This window comes from Pholis gunnellus (genome assembly GCF_910591455.1).
Source record: "Pholis gunnellus genome assembly, chromosome: 24".
In the NCBI taxonomy this organism is placed as follows: Eukaryota; Metazoa; Chordata; class Actinopteri; order Perciformes; family Pholidae; genus Pholis; species Pholis gunnellus.
In genome coordinates this window covers 3,218,410-3,243,569 of record NC_136551.1, presented here as the reverse complement: position 1 = coordinate 3,243,569, position 25,160 = coordinate 3,218,410, and the positions used below count along the sequence as shown (strand labels likewise).

General features: G+C 45.4%; 1 protein-coding gene across 1 annotated transcript in view; it reads left to right on the top strand.

Annotated features, from left to right (window-relative positions):
• The first annotated feature begins 15,837 nt into the window (after nucleotides 1-15,837).
• tns1a (tensin 1a) overlaps nucleotides 15,838-25,160 on the top strand; it is a 39,598-nt gene continuing 30,275 nt past the window's right edge. Inside the window, exons 1-3 of the mRNA XM_079185756.1 lie at nucleotides 15,838-15,875; nucleotides 23,477-23,515; nucleotides 24,833-24,874. The gene's annotated coding sequence lies outside the window, so the exon portion shown is untranslated. The remainder of the gene's footprint in view (nucleotides 15,876-23,476; nucleotides 23,516-24,832; nucleotides 24,875-25,160) is intronic.

The window sequence follows — 25,160 nt, the reverse complement described above, 5'->3', positions numbered from 1 at the left end:
ACTGGCCAGTATAAAGGGTCAAGTACTCTCACGAGGCTTCATCAGGCACCTTCAGCGGTTAGCGCTGCCCACACTCTATTCTAGCTTTTTTTCTAATGTTATCCAGTTGGTTTGGAGAAAAATAGGAGATAAAAAAAAAGCTTGTACAGCATGTAATAATAATATGAATGATATTTGTGGTTTTGATCATGAAGTCCACCTCCAAATGACATGAAACTGCACTCAGACCTCCGATGGGACCTCATGAGCTGTTCGGCTGCCACACAGGCTGACTGTCCGCAGCCAGAGAGCCCTCCAACCCTCCATGCGCTCGTTTTCTAACCGCTGCATTTGTGCACGTGTCTATATACATGCACGGCGTGCGGTACTGTATCCTTGAGACTCAGACCGTCCTCAGAGAGTGTAAGCCGCCACTCTGGCTAAACAATGCTCTGCGTATATCCGTGACCAGGTGATTTATATGCGATGGGACCGGGCGGCTCCCTCCAGGCCTCGGGCCGCCACCAGCCGGCCCGCGACCCAGCTTTGACAGACTTCCCCCTGGGCACCGTGCACTACTCGGCCCCCACATCCTCATCCCCGAGTCTGGATCTCTGCCCACCTTCAGCAGATCTATCTGTCGACGACTCAAACATAAAAGAAATGTATGCTTTTAGTCATAGGTTGACATTGGATGCAGTTAAAAATAACTGCATCCACCAACCTTTCAAAGCTTCATCTCCGTTCCGTTCTGTGCGTGTTCTCTTTCTTTTCTTTTTTTCCCAGAGATGGACTCAAGGAGAGGAGAGCTCATTAGCAAACACGGCGTTCTAAGTTCATTAGCAGCCGGCTAATGATCATAAGCAGCTCGGACTTCATGATCACAGCTCATTGATCTTCGTGTCTCTCTGTCTGCACCTGGTATTGATCATATCGCACGCTCGCGCAAACAGTATCACGGCTGCGCCCTCACGTACACACTCCAATGTATGTGGGTTTATTTGTTGCATTCGTATAATGTCACACCCACACATAAGCAGGGAGGTAGTCATAGATACACACACACACACACACACACACACGGTTTCTACTACAATCTGGCTACCGGCCTACATGTCCGTCCACTGGGATCAGCTGTATTCAGCTCCATAAATAAAACATCCTGAGCTCATATCTGTGTTGTTGAACGCGGATCCATACTCCAATGAAGTATGGACGCACACAAGGGAAGAACTGTGTGTTATCAGTGCCTTCAAATTGAAAAAGATGTCAATGATGTGAGACATATTTCTAGCTTCTTTTGAGTTGAGCTAGTGTCTATTTCATCTAAAAGACCGTATTCTTATACTTTTCACTATTTCAGAGAAAGCTTTACAAACCCGTGCCTATGGATTATCCAGTAACAGCCGGCTCGACATGCTTTCCTATGATTATGGGCACTTAATCACTGATGTACTCATAATCGTGAGAAAGGCCTCTCGGGGCTTATAAAATAAGAGATTTCACTCTCCGCTCTGTTATTTTCCCATCTCCTCTAAAGATGGCGAGGACAACACCTCAATCAACCTGCACGGCTTTACATTTTTTAATTTAAGGGTCCTTGACATTTTTTAGGAACCGCTGATTTTTGTGCTGAGCAAAGTCGTCGATAGAAAACAAGACTTGGCAGTGCGTTCTTCGTCTAAAGCGTCTTGCAGGCCGATCTTAGCCGCGATGCTAATTTGAGCCGTTTTGATTTGCCATCTGTGTGCCTGAGATCACTGATTCAGAGCGAGTTCAAGAGCGCAGGCTGCCAATGAGAGCAGAGTTTACAGCGAGGTGACGCGGAGTCTGACACACTTTTCAACGGTTTTACACATACAGATGAGATTACTTCTCTCTCGGATTACTGCTCAGGTGGTGATGAAAGCTGTGGACCGGTGTGAGAAAATAACTTTCTCAGCTCAACCTGTGGATGAGGCTGCGTTACAAACTGGGGCTGTGGAGTTTAAAAGATGAGAGTGAAAAGATTTGCATTGAGGGAAAAGTAAAGCTGCCTCTTGAGAGTCGTACATCGTACCGAGTTTCTTCCCCCTTAAAGCAGTTAGATGTCCACCTTATTGTTCGTGTGTTCACTGCTCTCTACAGCAGAATAGGAAACAAATATTACAAATATCATCCACGGTCCTCATTGTCCGTCTTGTTTCCCGTTCTCACAAAGGCGCCCATTGTGCCTGCCAGGATTTCAATTTGGTGGAAATTGAAAGCAGGTGTGGCTCTGCTGTTTCATCTCGGGGGGGGGGGGGGGCGGCCTGGCCTGTTAGTTTCTATGGGGCCTGTACTTCATGCTTGACTTCATTGAGTCATGTCATCCAACGTTTTGGCGCTCTTTGACGTTCTGTTCATTCACCTCGTCCGTCAGCCAGGTAGTCGCTCAACAACTCACCTCACTCACTCACTTTCTCTCTCACGCGGCATCTATCTTACGTCGGACGGCCTTAACAGGACAGTGAGAATATTTACTGCAGCCTGCAGCCAATAAAGAGAGGAATAAAGAGCTCACATCTTTACTTGATTCATTTCCCGTGTTTTCTTTTAAAGAAGTATGTTTTGTGCCACAGAGAAGGACATGTGATCCTTCCGCTAAACATACAGAACAACAACAAAGTTAAAGTCAAAAATGTCTTCAACTTCTGGTTTTAATCTCTAAAGGGCTGTATTTATTTCATTATTGTACCTTGCAGATGGTTATTGCACATCGGGGGACACTCTGAGTGAGCGATTATTGGACTACAGGGCTTGCGTGAAATTACATCATTATGCAAAATGATACTGTACATCTTTGTGTTTTCAAACCATTCTTCCAATTCATGCAGAAAGACTCAAACTGAGCTATGAATAGAACCACATGTGCAGCTTTACATTAGAGGAGGCTTGTTGGCCGAACATGTGGGAATGAAGCTGGACGTGGTGAAGTTTGTGTTGGTGTGTGTGTGTGTGTGTGTGTGTTAGAGAGCGTGAATGTAGTTTTGAGTGTCTGGGACCAGATGTAGCAGCTCAAAATGCACCTGGCAGAAGCAGGAAGTCCAGACTTCAAACATATACCGTTATATTAAGAGTTTTAGTATAATATGCTCGGCTGTGGTGATCAAAGCAGATTTGTGTCCACAGAAAACAACGGTAATATCCAAGAACAACTGCGACAAAGTCTTGTATTTAACTGATCTTTAACTGATCTTTTTGGCCACTTGGAGGCAGCAGAAACAAGCTGTAAACACAACATTGACATAACATCACCCGACACAGAGCAAGCGAGCAAACAATTCCCTTCGCATCCTGCAGAACGTTTTGGTCTCCACCAACCCGCTGTAGAAATATCTGCTATTTTAGCTGCTAAATGCTCCACTCTGTTCACCAGCTAGCCAATTTATTCAGCATATTTTGAAGTGGAAATTCACGTAAACGTCGGCCATCCTAATCTCCTCGCTCTCCGATGCTCATAGATGACACATTCAGTGGTTTCTACACTTGACTGTCGAAACAAAGAACTGGAGTTCATGTTTACGTCTTTAGGTGTACGTGCGGGACTGACTCCATGTTTTGTGATTGGTTACATGTGCCAGGACTAATTTGTGTCCATGTGTCGTCCCTGTGCAGAATGAAAGAGCAGTGCCTTTGAGAGAGTGCCCTCCCTCCCTCCCTCCCTCCCTCCCTTTCACTTCCCTCCTGCTCCCACTTCTTGGCTCTAAGTGGGGTCGCGGTCGAGGTAGCGTAGTGATGCTTTTCATTAGCTAAGTGCAACTGGGGGAGAAGAGCATAGGGCCTTGATTTACTGGGCCTGCTGTCTATAAGCCAGGACAAACACACACACACACACATACACACTCACAGAAACACCTACTCTCCTCTTCCTCCATCCTTTGCTCTTAGACCACTCACTCTATCCCTTTACGCCCTCTTTTCTCTCCATCTCCATCCCTCTCCCTTCTCCTTTCCATTTTCTCTCCCGGGCCTCTCCTGGGAGTCTCGTCCTAACACGACACAGAGGACAGGGCTTGTGGATTTTGACTGTTTTTTCAAAAACACAGCTTCCATGAAAGATCCACGCACTCTAAAGTGACTCAAAGTGTTCCTGATTGACTGATTTTAGCAGCTGGGTTGATGAAAAAAAATCATCTTGGCTGAACATCTATGAAGATTCCAGCATGATGGTGTTTTTGTTGTCGCGTGGTTTTCTTGATTTACGGCGATAAACGGTCCCGACTCTGGTGTTTGAACTCCATATGGGCTCTGGTTGAATTATTAAAGATCCTCAATACAGATTGCATCGTTTTATCTTTCTTCTTCATGCTCGTATTTATTTATTTATCAGCGGATTTGTTCAGAAAAAGTTTTCAGAGCGTGCAGAATATGAAAACGCTGTTAGTGACTTCTAACATTTGTGGTAAAAAGTTACAGATCTCTTTGTCCCGCATGGACCACAACATCTTTCATGGATGGTTAAGAAACTGATGGCATTCATTAGTGAACTGGCTTTCTGATTACATGCCTATTTGTGAGCTTTACGAACATCTTTACTCCCAGCCTGTAAAACTCTGAGGGTCATTTCCACTGTGGACGTGTTCCCCGTCTTTAATGATTACTCGCCATTTAAGCTGATGAGGCCCTTTTCCCTCTTTCTCTGAAAAAACAGTTGAATCCCAGATGCTTTGCCCTCCTGTTGTGGCGATACTCACCCCTGTAGACCCGGGTCTGCATGCATGTTTATGTATGTGTGTGTTTTTGTTCCCTGTTTTTTTAATCACACCTCATCCATCGTTGATCCCAGTTTTTCGTGGCAGCCAGGTAACCATGGCTCCTGCCTGTGGCACAGCTGGCCGTGTCTGATTGGTTTAGCCGGCGGCTTTCTGCCAGGTCGTCTTTAACATCAGGGCTGCAGAGTGGCACAAGGTGCTTCAACCGCTATTTATAAACCCAGGCAGGCCCACGCTGTAAAAGATGGGGAGTCTGGACGAGTTATTCAGTCTCATGTTAGTCTGAGAATCAGGTTTGTTTTATAAGAGTATTGTCGGGGCATGTTTTGCCAGCAGTAGCTGGTCTAATAGTTATATTTCTAATCATTTTCCATGTTATAATCCCCTTTTGTTTTCCTTCTGCACTGTCTCACATTTGTCCTCCAATGATCAGGATGGATATCAGTCGGCTCAGATTACGTCCCTTCACTTTAATGAAACTGTGAGTGAGAGAAATGTCTGCGGCCTGTCTGTGTTTAATGAGATGGACGGCAGACTGTTGGTTAATTAGGTATTTTACAGGAATCACCAGTGTAGCGTATTGTTTTGTTTGACGCTACCTGTTGTAACATGCTGTGTGCAGCCAAGGTCGGCCATGATTCCTCTGTGGAGCTTACAGCGAGCGGTCCCACAGTGTGACAAAAGCCATTAAGATTTAGGGAGATAGGGCAGCGAAAGCGCTGAGAAATACACTTTTGTAAAAGCTTTGAGCCAAATTGACTGCGGCACACGGAGAGAGGGAGCTCCAGAAAGAGAGCAGGAAATGAGCTCAAAGACAATGAGGCAAAGGATTACACAACGTGGTCTTGTTTTCATCGGGGAGCCTCATCACACCTGGAGTCCTCTGTGGAAGGAGTAGTTCTGGTTGTAGTAGTGATTAGTTGAGGAAGTAGTCGTGGTACTTGTGAAGCTGAAGTTCTGAGAAGATGCACGTGAATGTTCCCGCCAATCTACGCAGAAGAGGAGGAACAGCAACGCTTCATGCAGCTCGGTTTGTCGAGTATTGTCGTAGATGGGGGGAAATTGTCTCGTTGACTTTTCGGTTTGATTTATTTCGCTTCAGCTCGTGAAAGCGGATCCTAATAAGATCATTTTATTTGGGAAGCGATGCGGCATTTACAAGAATTCTTCCATTTTAAGCTGCTGATCATGCAAAACTGGAATCCCCTCTCACGGGATTGGTCACATGTCTGCTACTTATTCCTGAAGGCACTCATTCATTCATCCTTTCTAGGTGATAGTTGGAACAAGGTGTCTTTAAAACACTGTTTTTCGCTAAAGAGCACTGAGGTCTACAGTCCAGCGGAGCCCAACCCAGACCGGCCCAGCTGCACAAATACACAAAGGAAACGACGTCATCGTCATGACTCACCAAGGGGGTCGCTCAGACAGAGGGATGGGGGTGAAAGAGAGCTCAGGTCAGGACTATGGGGAGATCCAGGAGGGTGCTGGACGGTGAGCAAGAAGAAAGAGAAGAGCTGGAAATAGCTGCTTGTCCTTGTTGTTGTTGTTGTTTTTAATGAGTTTGACCTTAAGATGAGGAAAAAAAGAATCAAACTAACCCAAACAGCCTCGTGCCATAGAATAAAACACATGCAATATGTGATGCATTACTCACACAGTTCCTGTGTTTTTTTGCTCTCAAGTATTCAGAGTCAGGTTGAGCTGCTTTAGAGTTGAGGCACCTTCAAAGGGAATTCTAGTGACCCAGTTACAGTGTTTCTTGGCTGCGTTTTTGTGTGCTCCTGGTTAAACGAGTCAAATCAACACGGAGTAATGCGCTGCAGTTTGGAGGGAGAATCACATTTTAACAAAGCGATGCTTTGAAAGTGTTGGAAATGTCACCACATGTCAGCAATGAAAGTCATGGAGTTCGTTTTGCAAAGGTCTAAGTTGTTATCCTGCCAACGAGCAACATGCATACCCCACCTTCGTCGTCGTCATCATCATCATCATCATCATCATCATCATCATCATCATCATCATCATCATCATCATCTGTATTTCAGTGCCTTTGCTTTTTAAAGGGGGACAAGAATCACGTGCACTGTTTGTTTCTCGCTGCTCTGCTCAGGTTTTGGTGCAGTTTCTGGAGCTGCTGTGTCCTCAGGCTGCTCTGAGAAATGTTTCAGCACGGCGCCAACACACACACACACACACACACACACACACACGATACAGTACAGTATGAAGACACACACAAATGTATACACACACACGCACAGACACACACACACACGTACATCATTCCTCGAGTTTTTGAGGTTGTTGGCTGCTGTGAGGCTCTCTCTCTCGCTCTCTCTTTTTCTCTCTCTCTCTCGCTCTCCTCTTCATCATTAATTAGTCATTTAATTAGAAAACTTCAAAGTGAAAACATCCTCTGCTGGTGGGCGGGACTGTGTCAGTGTGTGTGCATGTGGATGCAACATTGTGACACAGAATAATATCTGTGGTGAAAGTGTGTCTTCTTGTTTTTTTGATTAAATAAAATGAAAAAAAAAAACACATTTTATGGCCGAAAAACTTCATTGCTTTAGATGGTTTAAGCATGGCTGCAATTAATGATTATACATTTATTAAACTGTAAATTGTTTTTACAATTGTATCTGTTTATCATCTTTCAACCTGTGCTTTAGCTTTTCAAGGAAGAGAAAAACATACAGAGAAAGCAAGAAACATTAAAAATAACAGACACAAGTGAAGCGGTCAACTGAAACCATGAAGGACTGAGATCAAACCCCCGGCGCGCCGCCATACGCGGATATATCGCTTCCGAATACCAAATGTGCTTCTGCTGGCCGTGGACCTGCTGGCATCAATTCAACCGACTCCCTGCTGATCTCTCTTCCTTCCTCTTCTTCCCACAGCCCGACGAGCTGGAGGGCGTCCACACGCACACCTTCAAGCTGAAGCCATTCAAGAAGGCCAAGAGCTGTGATATATGCAAGCAGGCCATCACCAAGGAGGGCCTCATCTGCAAAGGTGAGTCTCCTGCTGCATAATAACTTTGAATCCGATGAGTGACCAGACTAAAGACATTGATTAAACTGATTTTTATTCAATATACAATTTGAAGACCTCACAAGGCTTGTTTTGTCCAACCAGAAGTCCACAGAAATTCAGTTCAACTAGATGTAAAATGTGTCTGGCAGCTGTTATTCCACATCTGTCTTCGCTGTGCATCCATCTCCCTCGTTTTCCTTTACTGTGCATACAGTACGTATGCCTGCATGCGTCTGCTGTTGCAGCTTTGGCTTCCCTCCCCTCCTCCTCCCTCCCTTTAATAAGCCCCTGCGTCCCCGTCTTCCTCCACCATCCAGTCACATGTTGTCGATTCTAATTTTAGAAGAACTGAGGGTTTTATTGTCACTCCAAGAAAAGTCCAGGGGAAATGAATGTTAGAGGACTCCCGGGCAGCCTCACATTTTCTCTCTTTCTTTCTTGTCGCCTCCCCTCCATCTCTCTAACACACTTTCACTCGCCCCCCCCCTTCTCCTTTTTGAACTACAAACGCAGAGTCTTTAGCAGTTGACACTCAGAAGCCCGGCGGTAGGAGCGCGGGCCTGTATGGGGCTTTGGCTGAGGATTTGCTGTTAAAATTAGCATGGCTGCTGCTGCTGCATTAGCCTAGATAAGAGGGGAAAAAGGGAGAGAGGGGTAAGGGGTGGGGGAGTAGAGCGAGGCAGGATAAAGAGAGAGAAATTGGGGTATGGGGGGATTTGGAGATAGACATGGAAAACAAAGGAAAAAGAGTGCAAAGGGGAGCACGGGAGAATTACTTTCCCTTTCATCCCTCTTTTGTTCATCCATCCTCTATGTTAAAATACAGTAGACTGCAATAAGCTTTCCTTGCCAAATGGTAAAGCTTAAAGTCATCCAGCTAAAAACCCCCAAACTGCCTCCTAAAGCCTAACGGCAGCTTTATGTGCACAAACTTGGTTTGAGCAGCAAAAATAAAAATAAGTTTCGGTGCAATTAAATGCGATCCTTTTGCTAAACTGTGCAAACACCTGGACACATGTTCAATCTCAGCATCCGTGTGTTGCCAGGCACCCTGGAAAAAAAAGGTCACATTGCTGGAGGGCTTGTGGCCAAGAGATAAGATGTGAGAATAAGACGATGTGCTGTGCACTCTGACAGATGTGTGCAGATGTTCAGGATTTACGCGCTCTAACTCACTGAGGTTGTGTTGCTACCTGCACGGCCTTCGGGTTTACCGTTTGTCCCCCTTAAAGGAATATTTCCACATTTAAAAGTGTTGACAGGCAGAACCAGGCGAGCTGTGACCCCTCTGTTTCCAGTCCTAATGCTAAGCTAAGCTAACCGGCTGTGAAACAGTGTAAAGCCCTTCCTTTAAACCTTTCCTTCAACTTGAGCTTTGATCACCACAAAGCTTTGTCTTCATGTATATGAAGCATTATAAAGCTGCCTCTCTGACTGGATGGACAAACTCTCACTCAAAGCTCCAAATAATAACCAATCAGCTTCACACACCAAAGTGACCAAGTGTTCCATTCGTCACGATCACAGAGGTTTAGATTAGATTTGGATGAACCGAAGAGTGTTTCTCTGCCGGTGTGCTCCTGCGTGAGACCACCCAGCACGCACACCTCACACATCAGAAACCCTCTCGCCACCTGGGGACCACCCAGGTCGACAGCGAGGCCGCAGGTGCTGGTGGGGGTTTTAGGGTCGTACCTGCCCAGACATTAAAACATGGCCGCTTCGTGCCCGGAGGGCGACATGCTCTCACTGAGTCTGTTTGACACGGATACTTTTTGCTCATCTAAATCATACTTGAGACGTATTACTTAAGGAAGCATCCGGTGGTATTTACCTGCTGCATACTGAAACACAAACAAACACATGGATGTTTGCTTCTTGTGGCCACTGGGGGGCAGCACCACTGCATGCTAGTGTCAGGATGAGAGCTGACCTTGTTTCCTTTTCAGTACATTCAGCAGTGAACACAGTTATTCTTGAGCAAAAGGCTCTTAAAGCACTTAACAATCAGTGCAACGCTGAAGAGCACCATACCTGCTGCTTTGAGCTTTGTTCTTCTGCTATATTCTTCTTTTCAAACCACAAACCATAACTTTGTCTCTTTTCTTTCAGCGTGCCGGTTGTCCTTGCATAGAAAATGTGAAGTGAAGGTAAGACCCTGAACATCTTTTACTCCTTATTAGTTATTAGTGAGTTATTACTTAATATTGTTACTCATGCACACCCACAAGCCAACGTGTGCCCATCAACAATCTCATATTTTACACACTCCTACTGATAAAACTGGAACTTGTTCATTGGCTATTGTATTTTCTATTGTTGTTGTAACTTCTATATAAGAAAAGAGACAGCAGCTCTGTACGAGTTCACATTTGTGTCTATAAACATTCAATCAAGCGAAGACTGATGCCGAGTTTAGACCGACATCGTCACTGAATAAATGCAGCACTCTCATTCAATTCAATGAGGCCACTACGCTGGCACAATGGGGTTGCAGACACAGAGGGATCCGACCCAAAAAACTAAGATTTGTTCAGCAAAAAGGTCAAAACCTGCAACAACTTTTGCCACAACTTAATGTGACGTCTTCCGGCAAGGCCAGTAGATACTTGCGCTCCCTGTAGATTACTGTGTAACTTGAAAGCCAGTAAAGTTTTGGTCACATTTCATTTCCATCCTACGAATATTCGTTCTATCTCCCATTGACTTCTATTAAAACCTGCACAACAGATGAATTCAAGCATGCACATCCTTTTCCAGCGTAATCTCAAAAAAGGTTCCAGTGGACTTGCAGGTCAGTGTTTTAGCATCGGTCAAGCCTTCAAACTCATGGTTTTACTTCTTAAAACACAGATTTCCTGGATCATACGTCATCCTATTACATCCTAATTCACTTTCACACATATATTTGCAAAAGAAGACACAGGGAACAGTGTTCTTATCCTGAGCTGTCGTTGACGTTTGAAGAGAAAATCCTGAAAACTGGAGAGGAAGTGAAACCATGCCGTCTGCTTCCTCTCATCGAATCACGTATTCCAAAGTTCTACCTCTTCTCGGTCAGACTCACCACATTCGATCCCAATCTGCAGTGGAAAAGGGAAGAATGCATGGGGAGAGTAAATGAGAAGGAAGGAAGGGAGGAATGAATGACGGGGAGACGGGAGGGAAAGGGCGGAGGGGAAGAGCGTAACAAGGCTGTTCTTAGTGGTTTTAGTTGTGACTGGTGGGGAGAAATGTTGAAATGTCTCTCTTCTCTTTCCCTCTCCAGTCTGCCCTGATTTTTACCTTCTCTCCCTTTCCCCCCAAAAACCCCTAAACCCCCTAAACCATCGCTCTACCCAAATATTACCGTAAGAGCAAAAGCTGTGTGTTCCCAAAACATCCGAGGGAAAAATCTCCCAAATACCTCCAAGACCGGCCGAAGCCGTTTGTGGTGGCAAATTGTGGGAATAATCAGGAGAACCAGAGTCATGAGTCATTCATTCTGGTGGTGACAGTGTGTGTGTGTGTGTCTGAGATGAGAAAATGGTAAGAAGAACCGATAGTGCTGTGGAAGGAAATGTTTTGACTTTGGTTAATTTGGTTAAGAATGACAGCTTTGGCACGATTTCCCTAAATCCTTATTTGCTAATGTGCTAATCCCTAAATTGGTTTACTCGGGACCAAACATTTGTGTTGGCTTTATCCAGTGAAATGACCCCCCGAATAAAAAATAAACAGGACACAGTATGGCAGCGGCGCGCTCATTGTTTCAGGCTGTAAAAGTGTGGAAAAACAAAGTCTTTGTGCGAATACGAGTGTGGATTTTAGGCAGACGGCGGTGCTTTCCCTCAGATGACTCCACGCTGACCTTGGACAGTAAATGTGTCATGATGCGCAATGAGGTCGTCGCCAGCGGTTTGCAGTTCACCAGACATGAAGATGACCGCTATATGTGTCATTTCACATAATGAAGTCATTTTGTTCCAAATCAGGATGGACAAAAGCTTTAAAAAAAGTTTTGAATCATTCTACATAGTGTTGCATTGTTTGTTTACATTTATCAATTACACATAAACTGCACATGCAATTTCTCAAGGCTGATTCTAACATTTATTAGACTCTATTATTCGTTTCTGAGGAGCACCAAGTGGCATTTACTGATCTCTGTTGGCGACCAGAGGAATCGCAACAACATGAGAAGTTCTCTGGCCTCTCACATTGGCCTCGCTGAGCGGTCATTGACATCAAGAAGTATGAGAAACGCTGCACATCACCCTGATAAATACTGCAATAACACAGCCACTTTTTCATTTGCTCAGTTATTTGTTGTTATTGGTAAAACAATCTGACTTATTGCACTTTAAAAGTCCATAAAACGTTGTTGTCAGTGGAGCGATTAGTGATACGTTTCTCTGAAAGTCTGCAACCACATGATCATTAAGCTCATGTCTTAGCAGAGCGTCCAAAAGACGGATGTCCACCAATGGTGCCTTGATGAAGAACGGCTAATCGTCTCTGGCTACCCCGACGCATTCTGTTTTCCTTTCCGTCCGACCGCTAACCCCCTCTCTGCGTGGACGTCTGTTATTGGAGCCCCGAGGACGTCGCAGCTCGGCGGCGGATGCGTTCTCGTCCCGCGGTGCAGACTTGGTGACCTCGGTGTAGTTGTTATGGTTGTCCATTGTTGAGGTGGAGGCTTGTCTGCACAGGGGTGATGTGGCTGCATGGGATACTGCCCGAAACCTGGCTTGGACACCCAAGTTGTGGTTGGAGACAGATGCTCTCTGTTAGACATGAATCGGTGCAATAAATTAGATTTATTATTTAAATCGATTTCTAAAGGTGGAAAGCGGCTGCTGTGGACATGTATGTGAGAGTACATGTGTGTCATCACTGTGGTAACCTGCCCACATTTCATGAATGTTTCCTGCTGTTTTATGAGTAAACTCATTCACTCCACTGTCTGGATTCCGGGTTTACATTTTTGGCCCCGTTGCAACGAAAATATGCAAACAGATCCGTGTACATGCGTGTTGACTGGACCGTCTGTAAGCTCTCGGTTCTCCCTCACCCTCCACGGAAACAAGCCCTCATTATTCCTTGTGATTTATCCCTGCCATGTCCTGGAGGAGCCTCCTGGAATGCCGCTGCGGCCGGTTTGCGCTGTTCAACGGGCTGGCGGGTTGGAAGACAGAGGCGAGGTTTGGCAGGGGAAGGCTGGGAATGATGGGAACGGGTTGGACAAAGACGAGTGAGAGCGCAAGAAGTTTGGATAATCCTCACGCAAACAACAATGTTTTGTCTTGCCCCGGCTGCATTTTACAAAATACAGTTTGTTTGTTTCTTTTTTCCTCCCGAGCCACAAGACAAATTCGTTTAGAAAACTTTGGAGCACTACTTTACCCCAAGATATGATGAAATTTGACGTTGCAATTCAGATATTTCTGTTTCGTCTAGCCTTGAAGACTCAAGTTTTGAGAAAAAGAATTAGGTTGTGCAACACAAACAAGCAAACTGTCGGGAGAGTAGATGACATGATTTCCTGGCTGCACAGAACTCCCAAACTGCTACATTTAAAAATAAGATGCCTTCCAAGTTCTAATAATTACAGTGAAGGTAAATGGGAAAAGCCTGGACCAGGTTCTTCTCACGGTTTAGGGACCATTTCTATCTGCTGCCAGGCGGCCACTTTCAACACGTTTTAGATTCAGCGAGTACATTTAAGAAATCTCACGGCTTGTTTACTTATCGCCGCTCTCAGCTGGAGCCGAACAAAGTGCTCTCGTAATCAGGCCTTTTTCCACTTCCTGTAGATGTTCACAGATCTGAGAGCAGCACCAGGGGTGAAACAGTGGGACAAGGAAGTGAGTCACGGTGGCAGTCCAAGAATAAAACAACAAGAGAGTACGAGACGCATTCTAATCCAAAGGAGCGTATTCCTGTTGATGCATTTATACTTGACATGATTATTTACATCTCTTATGCATTGTTCACGGTAATGTTGGGTATTTTACATTTGATAGTGTCAGAAATAACTGTTCTTAAATCAACAGCTTGTCTCCAAACCTCGAGCTAAGAAAGTGCATCCTTGGTTTGAAGCTGTTAAGGTTTTGCAGCGGATTTGGAAACCCAGTCACATGCTGAATTTCTATTTTTAGTAGATTCAATCGTTCTTTTGTCATGCAAAAGAGAAATCCAGGGGATATTATTGCCGCGAGGAGACTCAGGCGGCCCCGTTTCATCACCAGTAGCCCAAGATCCCCTTCTGTCAAGCTGAGCTCACTGGCAGCTTACATAACACCAGCACCGATGTGCAAGAAAGTAAAGCGAAGCATTTTAGAAGAAGGAAGGAAGCTCCATGAAACTCTCAGGGTTTACTGTTTAAAGGCGACCTTTTTTTGGTGATTTGTTGTTCTCCGAGTCAACTCGTGCACATTCCAAACTGGACTAAGCCTGACTTGAGCTAAGCTGGATCTCCTCCGGTGCAGAATTTTGAGGTCAAGTGTTTCGAGGTCTAGCTTTTTAATCAACAGCCGAACATTTTGAATCCACATCCTCACCTGTGTGCAACCCAGAAGCTGTTTAATATTCCAGAAGAACATTTCACCACCTGCTGTAAAACTCTGGACTGTCTATACATTAGAGCCTTTGAATGATTGGTAGAAAGACAAAAATGGGATGTTAGCACAAATAAGATGATGTCCCTAAAGGGCTTAAGAAGTCACTTTTGCTATCAGTGGTGTTTTACCAGCTTTTTTGCTTTATCTTCCAAAAGGTAGAAAGTGCGTGAAGCAAGACCAGAAACACAATAAGACGTGCATAGAGACAGGGACGAGGAGCGTTTCAAGAATGTTGGCATGGAAAAGAGAGTAACTGTCCAAGCATGAAAGTGAAAAAGGTAGAACAAGAGAGGGAGAGAGAAAATGATGAGACACACACACACACACACACACAAGCCTCCTCATTCCTCAGCGGCCCTTCACAGAGGCAAGTCTGTTTCCCCGGCGCAAACACGTCACATCAAAGAGCCGTCACAGCACTTCTCCATAGCGACGCCCTTCAGCGGTATAGATGCGCCGCGGTAGTCGGGAGATAGAGCTGGCAGACAAAACTGTACGGGCGGCCTAATAACCGGGTGCTAGCAGATGAGTGATGGACCAATTTACCTCGGCCCTCGTCTGGAGGTCAAGAGCTAAGTTCACCCCGGGTGCTTAAAGCCCGGCGGGGCGCCGGCAAATATTTTCCTCCCAAGTATTTTAGAAAAGAGGGATTTTGTCGACCTCAAGTTTTTATTCTGAGGTAAACAAGCATGCATGTGTGTCTGCATAGATAGAAGGAAAAAGTAAAATTGTTTCCATTTCAGATCTAATTTGACGATAAATGCTTTTGGGGGAAAAAGCTGCCTGAGAGGATTCTGTTTGAACCTGCACTGCTCATGTATTATTCTTATTTATAAGGACTTTCTATGTGAAGCAGCGTGCTCAGGATCAGTTTAAGATAAGACTGGAAGGACATTCTTGTGCTCAGTCAGAGACGTTTTGAATTGAGAGAGAAGAAGAGAAAAGTTGTCTCCCTCTCACTCTCTCTGTCAAGCATGTGTCAACAGAGACGGGAGGGAAAGGAGGGAGGAGAGAGAGAGAGAGGGAGAGAGAGAGAGAGAGAGAGCAGAGGGAGGGATACAGTTACTGTCGGCCCCCGGACGGCTTTTGCTCTCTCGTTTTGGGTACCGGAATCATAAGGAGCCCCAAGCCACTTTCTTGGCCTTATATAGCGTGTTTCGAAATTTCTTGGCAGTTGACGGGAGGAACCAAAGCCAGCAGTACAAAGAGTGTATCCTGGTCCAGTCCACAGGCTGCACAGACATCCGCACGCGCGCACATGCATACACAGAATCGAGTTCAGTAGCTCTCTGGCACGCGTTTGGGATTACTGCTGTTGTTTTGAGCGAGAGAGGCGAAGGAGGAGGAGGAGGAGGAGGAGGAGGAGGAGGAGGAGGAGGAGGAGGAAAGTGTCTGTATTTGGTACTCCCTCTCTTGCCCTCTTTCTCTCCCAGAGGGGGGTCTGAAGGCAGGGAGAATGCAGAGGTAGAAACAAGGCAGAGGGGGAGAGAGCGTGAGAAAAAGGGGCACCGGTGTGCAGGTAAGACAGCTGGCAGAGTATATTTTAAGATGCATGGAGGTGTTTTTTTTGCAGTATATTCCATTTGTAGTTTGCATGGTTGGCATGTTGAATATGTTTTCTGAATTTGAAGTTCTTTACATTCTTTCATGGCTTAAAACGGGTCTTCAGAAAGCTGAATTCTGAGTGTTTTAGTGCACAAAAAGGCTGTTGGTGCTCGAGTTTGTAGCTGTAACAATGAGGGATTTCTGATGTCCTTTTAAAATGCTTTACTCTGCGTGTTTTGGGTGCGCGCTGGTTTTGCCACACACTCGTGGGAAAGTTGCTCCCATGGGAACGGGACAGTCAGAGTTCAGTCCAGTTGCTGTTTGAGGCTCGTCAGCCTTTCCTGACCCGACGAGAAGTGATTTGCGGCGGCAGAGTCGGAGAGAGACCCCGGAGCAACTGGTCAACACAGCAGGCAAACACGTGTTCCCCCTCCCAGCGTAACCCCCCCCATCTGCTGTGGAACTATACGAGAGCAGTTCACGTAGAACGTTTGCAGGAAACGTCTTTTTTCCCTTTGCACCGTCTTCGCCTCCCCTTCGCTTTTTCTCACATTTTTTCTGACACCTTTTGAGAGAGGATGCAGACTGATGATGGCAGCCACTCACCTTTGAACTTGAGCTAACACAAGGTTGGCAGTTAAACATGAACAGTCAAGAGGTCGCGAGGCTCGTTGTGTTCCGTCTCCCACTAAAGAGTCAAAACGACGGGAAGGAATGCGGTTTTATTGCGGTGCCAGGACTCAACACTTGTTTTTGACTGCGACACGTTTTTCTTCTTTCTTTCTGAATTCCATCTGAAGACGTTACTCAACCTTGAACCCTAATGCTCTCGCCCCGTCTTTACACTTTTCAAATCGGTCGTAAGTCTCGAGGACAAACGGCCTTTTGCCACTTTCTCCACCTTGCCCAGAAACCCTAACTCATGTCTCCCTAGTGTCTCGTAACATGAAGATGTTCTCTAAGAGTGATGCTTATAGAACGGCTGCTCTCCCTGTAGATCTATCCCTCTTGAACTAGTTGTCTCTTCCATCTGTCTCTCCCATCGCTTAATAACATGCCGAGCTTCCCTCAGGGCGGTTCATCTTTTGACACATCAAGGAGTGAAGCCTTGGCAGCCTCAGCAGAAATGCTGAGAAAAACATACCATGAATCGCAGAAAAAAATCATCTCGAAAAGGTTCAAAGCAGATCATTTGGGTTGCCAAATAGAAATTCCACTCACACGTTTGTGCAGATATGCTTGTTTTGCCATGTCACGCATCACGTTTGTTTTTCAGATTGAATTTTAAGATATTCTACGGTAGGCTTCACGAGAGAAAAGCACACAAACAGAACGTGTGGCTGGTAAACTGTGAAGAAAACCTGCGAACCTCCAGCTGCGTCAGCTCCAAAGTATGTGTTATAAAAGCAGCAGCGACCGGGGAGGATGGCATTTAACATGCAACCACACAAGAGGCCAAGGCTGAGTTAGCAGCCTACCCACTTAACTTATTTCTGTCAATAAGTGACAGGCTGGCAAGGAAAAATAAAAAGCAAGTCTCAATACCAGGTGATTGTTTTCAGATTCACACTTACGTAAGAAAAGTACCGCAATTGAGAAGTAATTGCAGCAAAAGAGCATTCACAAATCCTTCTGAGCGTCTTGTGTTCTAGTTAGCTTGTATTTTATGGTTTTCTGTGTGTTGACACTTTATATTTGGCTTGGCGGTGTTTCTTTATTCTCGCTTCACTGTGGTATTAGTGGTGGAATGAGAGAAAGCATCTGGTAGCCAGCACTAATGAACCAGGAACTGATAGGCGAACGCTGTCCGGGACAGACCGTCAGCACCGTCCGACATCGGCTCCGTCCAGTAAAGATGAAAACATGCTCGTTTTCAGCTTCTCACAGGAGCCCGGCCTTTGAAGTGTTACACGTTTGCACGTTTTTTAATCGCGTGTTAGAGTGTTAGACCTCTCCCACGATTTAAAATGAACTAACCATCATGATACGCGCTCATGCGCCTCTTGCACAGAACTCCGAGGCGATTCATATTTGGAGGTTTTCAACCTGTGTCCAAAGTGAGCCACAATTGCACATCTGATATTCATGATTTCCTTGTTTAGCCGTACAAGGGGCGAAAGCAGCCAAGCCATGAGCCCCGCTCACCGCTCACTGTGGCCTGACCGTGACCAAATAGTTGCTTCCCCCAGTGGTCTTTGGCCTCTTCCGCGTCCACTTGATGAAGCTCCTTTGGGCCTCAAACCCGACATCGGCATGTCGGGTTTGAGGTGAAATATTGGCAGTGCCTTTGTTGGACACATATCTGAGCTCACTGGCAGTCAAAACAGTTGAAGGCAATCCACAGTGATGCATCCCATTGTAAATAACCTCCTGTGTGTTGTGGTGTATTTTGTCTGAACCATTTAGAAGCAAATGCTTGTGCTTATTTATGCCGCGTTAACCATGTGGTGGTGATTTTCTTCTCATATGAAAAATATATGCCTTTCTTGTGTTTATCCACCACGTTTAGACGGTGGATTCTTCATGAGAAGGGTGGTCGGCAACCTTTTATTTCATTTGTCCCGTCACGGCCTCGTCATTTGACCGACCGTCACAGGATGGATTGCATGTTGTGGGAAGACCTTGTTAGTGTTGCGCTACCGGGTGTTGATGGAAAACAGCTGGCAGGCAGCGTGTTCTACTTTTAAATCAAACAATTATTTAGATTTCATGTCTATACAAACAGATCTTTTCCATCCTGTTTGGGTGCAAATGGACCTTCATTGAAAAGCATGTTTCCCGATGTTTGGTTCCAAATTTAAATATTCACCAAATAGCTTAGACCCTTGACTGAATTACATGTTTAGTGGATTCTCTGGTTCACAGGATATTGAATTATTGACTCTCTTAGAAATGAAAGATAGCATTTTAGTGGTAAAATATTCCCAAGCATCATTCTTCTTTTTTGAGACATTTGGATTTAACCGTCTGTTTAACCGTCTGCATCATTATTCAGCCACTGACGACATCACTCGCCGCTGCCAGCGCGCTCCTGCCAGCGCGCTCCTGCCAGCGACACACAGCCACCCAGTCGAACACGGCGCGTTACACACTTGACATTATGTCAAAATGTCAACGCGGGAAAAGGAACGGGCTCTTCCCCATCACAGCAGCTCGGCGGATTTATTAGCCTTCCAAGTTAAACAGAAACCCAGCCGATGTATAAATCCCTCCAAAGGGGCCGTTTGAGCTTCAGTCCTTATTTGGCCCCCGTTTGGAAAGTGAAGAATTTACTTTCTCAGGCAAACTGCCATCAGCGCGGCAGTGGCTCTTGTGTGGGCAGGAGGAGTGCTTGAGGAATTCTGAGTGTGGTTGGACCAATGGCAGGCTCATTTATTGGAGCCAATGAGATGATTTATGCACAGTGGGAAACATGCCTTCTCCCATCAGTTAGGCTGAAGTACATCAACTCAAGACCAGATTGATTGTTGCTAAGTCAGAGGGGTAAGAGGGCATAAATCTCTGGAAAATACAGCAGAGAGCATCAAAAGGGAACAAAAAAACTCAACTTCTACTTCTAACAAATCTTTAAACTTTGGAAAAATAAGAAGCTTGATGCGTATGCCACGCAATACATCACGTCTAAATGTAATTCTTACTTTTTTTACATGTCAAACAGCACACAACTAAAACAATAAAAGCACTGACGATGGAAGCTTATTGCCCTTACTGTTTGACAAAGTGCAAACAAAGAATGCAAAGGTTGCTGAGCAAGCCAGTCCCGCTCCTCCTCGGCTCTCTGAGGATGCTTGTTCCAGCCTGTTTGAAGTGTGCGAGCGTGGAGGGAAAACTGTTCATCACTATCCTGCTTGAACTGCGGCACGTTTACTCATTATACGACGATTCAGCTCGGTGGACCGGGCTCCAGAGTCCTGCTTTGATATGCTGCACTCTCCATTTCCATATAAACCCACTTGAGTACTTGAGCAGCACTTTTGCTGAAGTCATTAAAGCGCTCGCTGCCGCTGATCCACGCTCTCATTGTGAGGGGGGGCGGGGGGGGGGGGGGGGGGGGGGGGCGCGGGGGGGGATCAAGACAGAGGAGGGAAGCTCTGTGAAGCTGTCGAGACTCACCTGAGACATTTGACCTTTGCTGCGGGTAATTCAACAACGTCCCGCCTCAGCTCACCTCTGTTTGCCCCCTAATGAGGCCTCTCGGCTGGGTTGAAGTTGCGGAGGGGCCCCCCCCGGCGGCTCGCTTGACTCCTTGTTCTAGTTCAGCGGCTTTCAAGACTCCCCTCGTGCCTCGATGAGATTATAAACTCCCTCTTTTAAAAGGCCTAAAAAACACTTTGACTCCGTTTCTCTCCATGTCAGAGAGTTTTCTTTGCGGTCTGCTGGTCACTTTGCTGGGAAGCGATTGGTGAAACCAAAGAAAAGGTCAACATTCATCATTTCAAATCGTCCGTCGCGAGACATGCTGAAGAAACAATGCACGGATAAAAACGGATAACTACCAGACAAAGAGGACTTTTTTTTTATCCCGATTCAGCAACTGAACTGGATTATTTTACAGATGCAGTTGCACAAACATTTGCAGACGGATGGAGTTGAGGTGCTGAAGCGTGTGGCAGGGCCTCTCGGAGATTCCTTCCCTTTTATCCGTCTGAGCTGGTAAAGCCCACGTGAAGCCTGTGTTAGTCTGGCTTCCAGCTGCAGCCGCCATATATGGATGAAGTCAGGGTAGCTGTTGTTCTCTCGCTTGGTTGCACGGTGATGCGGCGAGGATTTGAAGTTGACTCGGTGTTAGTCTGTATTTTCTCTCTGTCTGCTGCTCCGGCCGTCTTCTCTCATGACTGCCTCACTAAAGAAAGTGATATGATAACCAGATTTGCAAGCCATGTTGCATGTCTGATTCCTTGAAAACCATTTTACGTGCACAGATGTGCTCCGTAAGAAATAATTCAGCATTCATAAGGCTGGGAGCCGACCAGTAGTCCGGTTTCTAGAGCCACAAACGGAAGTCCAAGTCATCACTCTACCCTCCTGACCTTTAGATCAATACTGGAGGGAGTAATCACCGGGACATTTGCAGGCGTACGCTACAGTACAGCGCACAGAACAGCAACTAATGTCAGCTGTGAATAAAAGGCAGATGCTCCGGCTACGAGGCCCCCGGGGCCAGTGGGACCGCCAACACTGAAATATGAATGTCAGCCCCGGCCCCCAGGTAGTGTAGGCACTCTAAAGAGCCGGCATGAGCCGACTCGCTTCTGGGACGAGCAACTTCCTCTTCTGTTGGGCTCTGAGTTATTGCACGGCTATTGTATTTTAGCTCTGTGTACATTTGTATTTTCTTTGCAACATATCTTTTTTTCAAACAATCCTCCTTATTTCGACTTTTAGCCACTTCCCTGCAGCACCCGCAGCAGCAGCAGCTGTAACTCATTCACTTCATTAACCCGGGTATTCAAAATGATGCCCCCCAAGTTGTGTTTCTCAAAAGGAACGGCTACTCTCACATGCACACACACATGCACACACACATGCACACACACATGCACACACAAGGACAAGGTCCAACTCATGTTGGCCACACAAGGCGTGCAAATGTTAGCTTATAAAGTCCGATTTTATGACATTAAAAATGTCACTTTGTGTCTTATTTAAGGGTGCAAATCATATTGCAGTGTGCATATCAGAAGCAGAACCAGTCAGTATGGTAGCATATTAAAGGGCCAGCAATAAATCGGCAGAGACATTGTGTACCTTGTTGAAATACCTCGGTACACCCCTTGGTCAGCGTCTTCATATTTTTAGAGGAGCACGTAGCCGTATCAGCACTGAGTGGCGGACTGATAACACCATGCGCTGGGTGGGATCTGCTCCGCCGAGATGTTATCCCGCTACTGTATTCTGATACGCTTGATGATAGCGTTACAAAGTCAATGAGTCTTTTGTTTTCCCAGAGCAAACTAATTACGGCGGCTTCCTTCCTGCCTGCGTCTGTTGTCTCCAGATAGCGCGCTCTCATCTCACCCCCCTCGTAAACATCCGTCGACCCGCAACATGCACACGTATGCGTCCAATGCGCTCCCTCATGCGTGTTCATCCGTGCACGCTGAAGTAAACACAATCAGATGGACGCCGCTCAGCTTGCCATAGAGGGCCTGTTTACCCATCGTAATCAGTGATTTGCAGTGCACAGGGTTATGCAGACTATTAGGAGCCACACTTGCCTGTCATGGATACTATAAGCGTTGAGTACCAAAATGGCCTGCTATTTAAAGACGCTACATGTAGCATTGCAACATCATGAAATCAATACCGCTCTAATTTTGAGGCGATAGTATAATTAGGGGACAAGTGATACTGTTGCTGGGAGATCTGGATTTGGGAGCACTGGCGTGCCACCCAGTTGTTTTTTGTTGGGGAACCTACTGTTGTTTTTCTGAGTGGTTGCACAGCACCGAGCGGAGCCGGGATGCTGTTTCACGAGACAAAAGGAGCTGAAGCTTTCCGTTTCTCTTTCAGCATGAGACTGCATTGCCAAAACAAGACAGGGGTGGTAGAATAGCTTTCAGCAGGGAGAGAGATCGAGAGGGGGGCCCAGGCCATACAACATTATTTCATCACGGGCAATTGAAGTAATCCAGATTCGAGAGGTCTCCGTCTCGGGAAGCGACCACATTTTTACGAGGTATTGTCTTAGTCTCGGGCAAAGAGAAGACCGGTCTTGGTCTTGGACTTGGTCTCGGTTTAGGTGGTCTGCAGTTAAGAGCCACTGGCGGCCCACTCGTGGTTCAACGCTGTTATTTATAAAATACTGTAGGTGCACGAGGGAACTGTTTGTGGCGCCGCACAAATCTTCCATGATTGGCCGGCGTCCAACATGTAATCTGTCGTGTTTCACTGTCAAGTCGCAGGAAGAATTCATGACTCTATAATCACCTAAACGGACACAGTGACCATCTGGGAAGGCATAAATATTGTGTAGTCCGATCCCGGCATATGTGTCCAAGGTGCACGTGGAGTCACGGAGCAGGGGGAGGATCCGGGTGCCCCTCCCCCTGCACGGACACACTGTGTGACTGTAAATGGAATTTCTCGCATGATGTTTGACCCGAGTTGTTATTGAATACAAGCGAGATGTCTTTTAGACGTGGCTGACAGGGCACTGTGTGTGTGTTGCGTTGTGGCTGGATTCTCTCACGCAGAACAAAAACTATAACATCATGCAGCGTTCTCTCTCTCAATGTGAACTCGGTGCTAAAAGGTTATTTTGCCTGGAATGGCCCTGACATGTTTCCCACACAGAGAAACTGTCTGTTTTATGACGCAGGGGTTATTTCTGTCCTGTTGAGGGCGATTTAGGGAATACTCAGGCATTCAGGGGGAAGCTCTCAGTGATGGCTCTCCCTCCCCTTTTCTACAAAACAATATACACAACACATCCTGACTAGTTTATGTCATTTATGGTGGTTTTGTTGAATTATTCGTCTTTGTTTAATGTGATCTACCTAACATTTACAGCTTTTTTTCAGCAGACTTTAATGCTTTTCTTCACTCAAGATTTCTCTGTTTCTCCATTTACAGGTCACCACGTCATGTCAACTAACTACCAACTATGATCTGGTGAGTGTAACGTGTGTGTGTGTGTGTGTGTGTGTGTGTGTGTGTGTGTGTGTGCACCTTATTGACCTCTGAAATCCCCGTCACGATGCAGTGATCCCTCCTGGATTTGGTCCTAAGAAGTTTCAGGAAGCTATTTAGATGCAACACAGAGCAGAAGAGGACAGAAACGGAGCTGCAGTCAAAGTGATTACTCTCCTTTCCTCTAGGGGTTGCTCCTTTATAAGACAAAATGTGATTTACGCACTGAAACGCCGAGGCTCGAGTCATTTTCCCTTTAATGAGCTTGAAATGGGAGATTTCATTTACTTCCATAAAGAACGCACGCTCAGCAAATGGTGGGTCATGATTAGAAAACCAGCAGGGAGAGCAATTTGATCGTTCTCCTGATTTCTAGTCAATAAAGTCGAATAAAAAGTGGCACAGTCAGTCCTGTTTTATATTTTCAAGATTAACCACCGATGATATGACCAAATTAGGAACATTCCCGAGCAGCAGTAACTACTTTTCACTTATTTACTCTGGACGCCGGCCGTTTTAAATGACTGCAGCAGCTTGTTAAACAGTCCCTAGTTTTGTTTATAGAGCTCACATCAGCCTGAGACGCTGTACTTAACTCACTTAAGAGATTTTCCTTAACACATGGATCACTGTCAAGCTCTTTGTGTGTGTGTGTGTGTGTGTGTGTGTACATATTTTCTTTCCACTTCTCACATACTGTCTCTGCTTCTGCATCTCTGCCTCTCCCTGCCACTTATGGACCAGATTACTTTTAAATTTGCTCTTTTTTTTTTTTACATGTACATATTATTTTTTTTTATAACCCGCACCAAATCTAAAAAACATTTAATTTCATGAGATATAGTGAGTCAACCTTGAGTCAAACGACCATTTCCAGGTGAAAAATGATCCTTTTAGGACCAAACTATGAATGTTTTTGCAACAAATATCCCTCAACATAGTAAATGTGGATAAATACTGAACATATAATATGTTTGTGTAAATATACTTTTAAATTATTAAATTATTATTTAGAAAATGAGACTTTTTGTCCTCATAGGTTGATTCATCCTGTTGTAGCTTTTCCAAATTTTTTAATTCTTCATATTTTGGTGTGTACAAACACGATTTCAAATTTGTGGTCACTTTTTTATTTTGGATGTTTTCTTTTGAGCTATTCTGCTACTTGGATATCTCTGTTCTGAGATTTTTTATAATTGAGGATTGTCTCTCTCTCTCTCTCTCTCACCATGTTGTTTCTTCCTCAGTGTGAGAGAAACAATGACTAACCCACTGACTCTGTCTCGCTTCTCTCTGCAGCCTCCCACTCCTCAGCTGCCATTAAAGCATGTAGATACACCGGTGAGTAACACCTCTTCCTTATTAGTGTTAACGCCAAGTAGACAAAGCTCCTCATTCATAAAGGCTGCTATTGTTCTGCAGCAAAGTGCTGGAACAACAATCCTTATATGCACTGGTGATCACTCTTGAGTCTGGAGTGTGGCACTGGAATAATTATAGACTGATTCTGTGTTTATTCAATTAATATATTTTAAATTCATTACAACTTGCAAATGCGACCACCTGTTCCTGCTCACTGCTGAAGGTGGCAGCAGCATGCAATACATAGCAGCTAGCCAATCAGAGC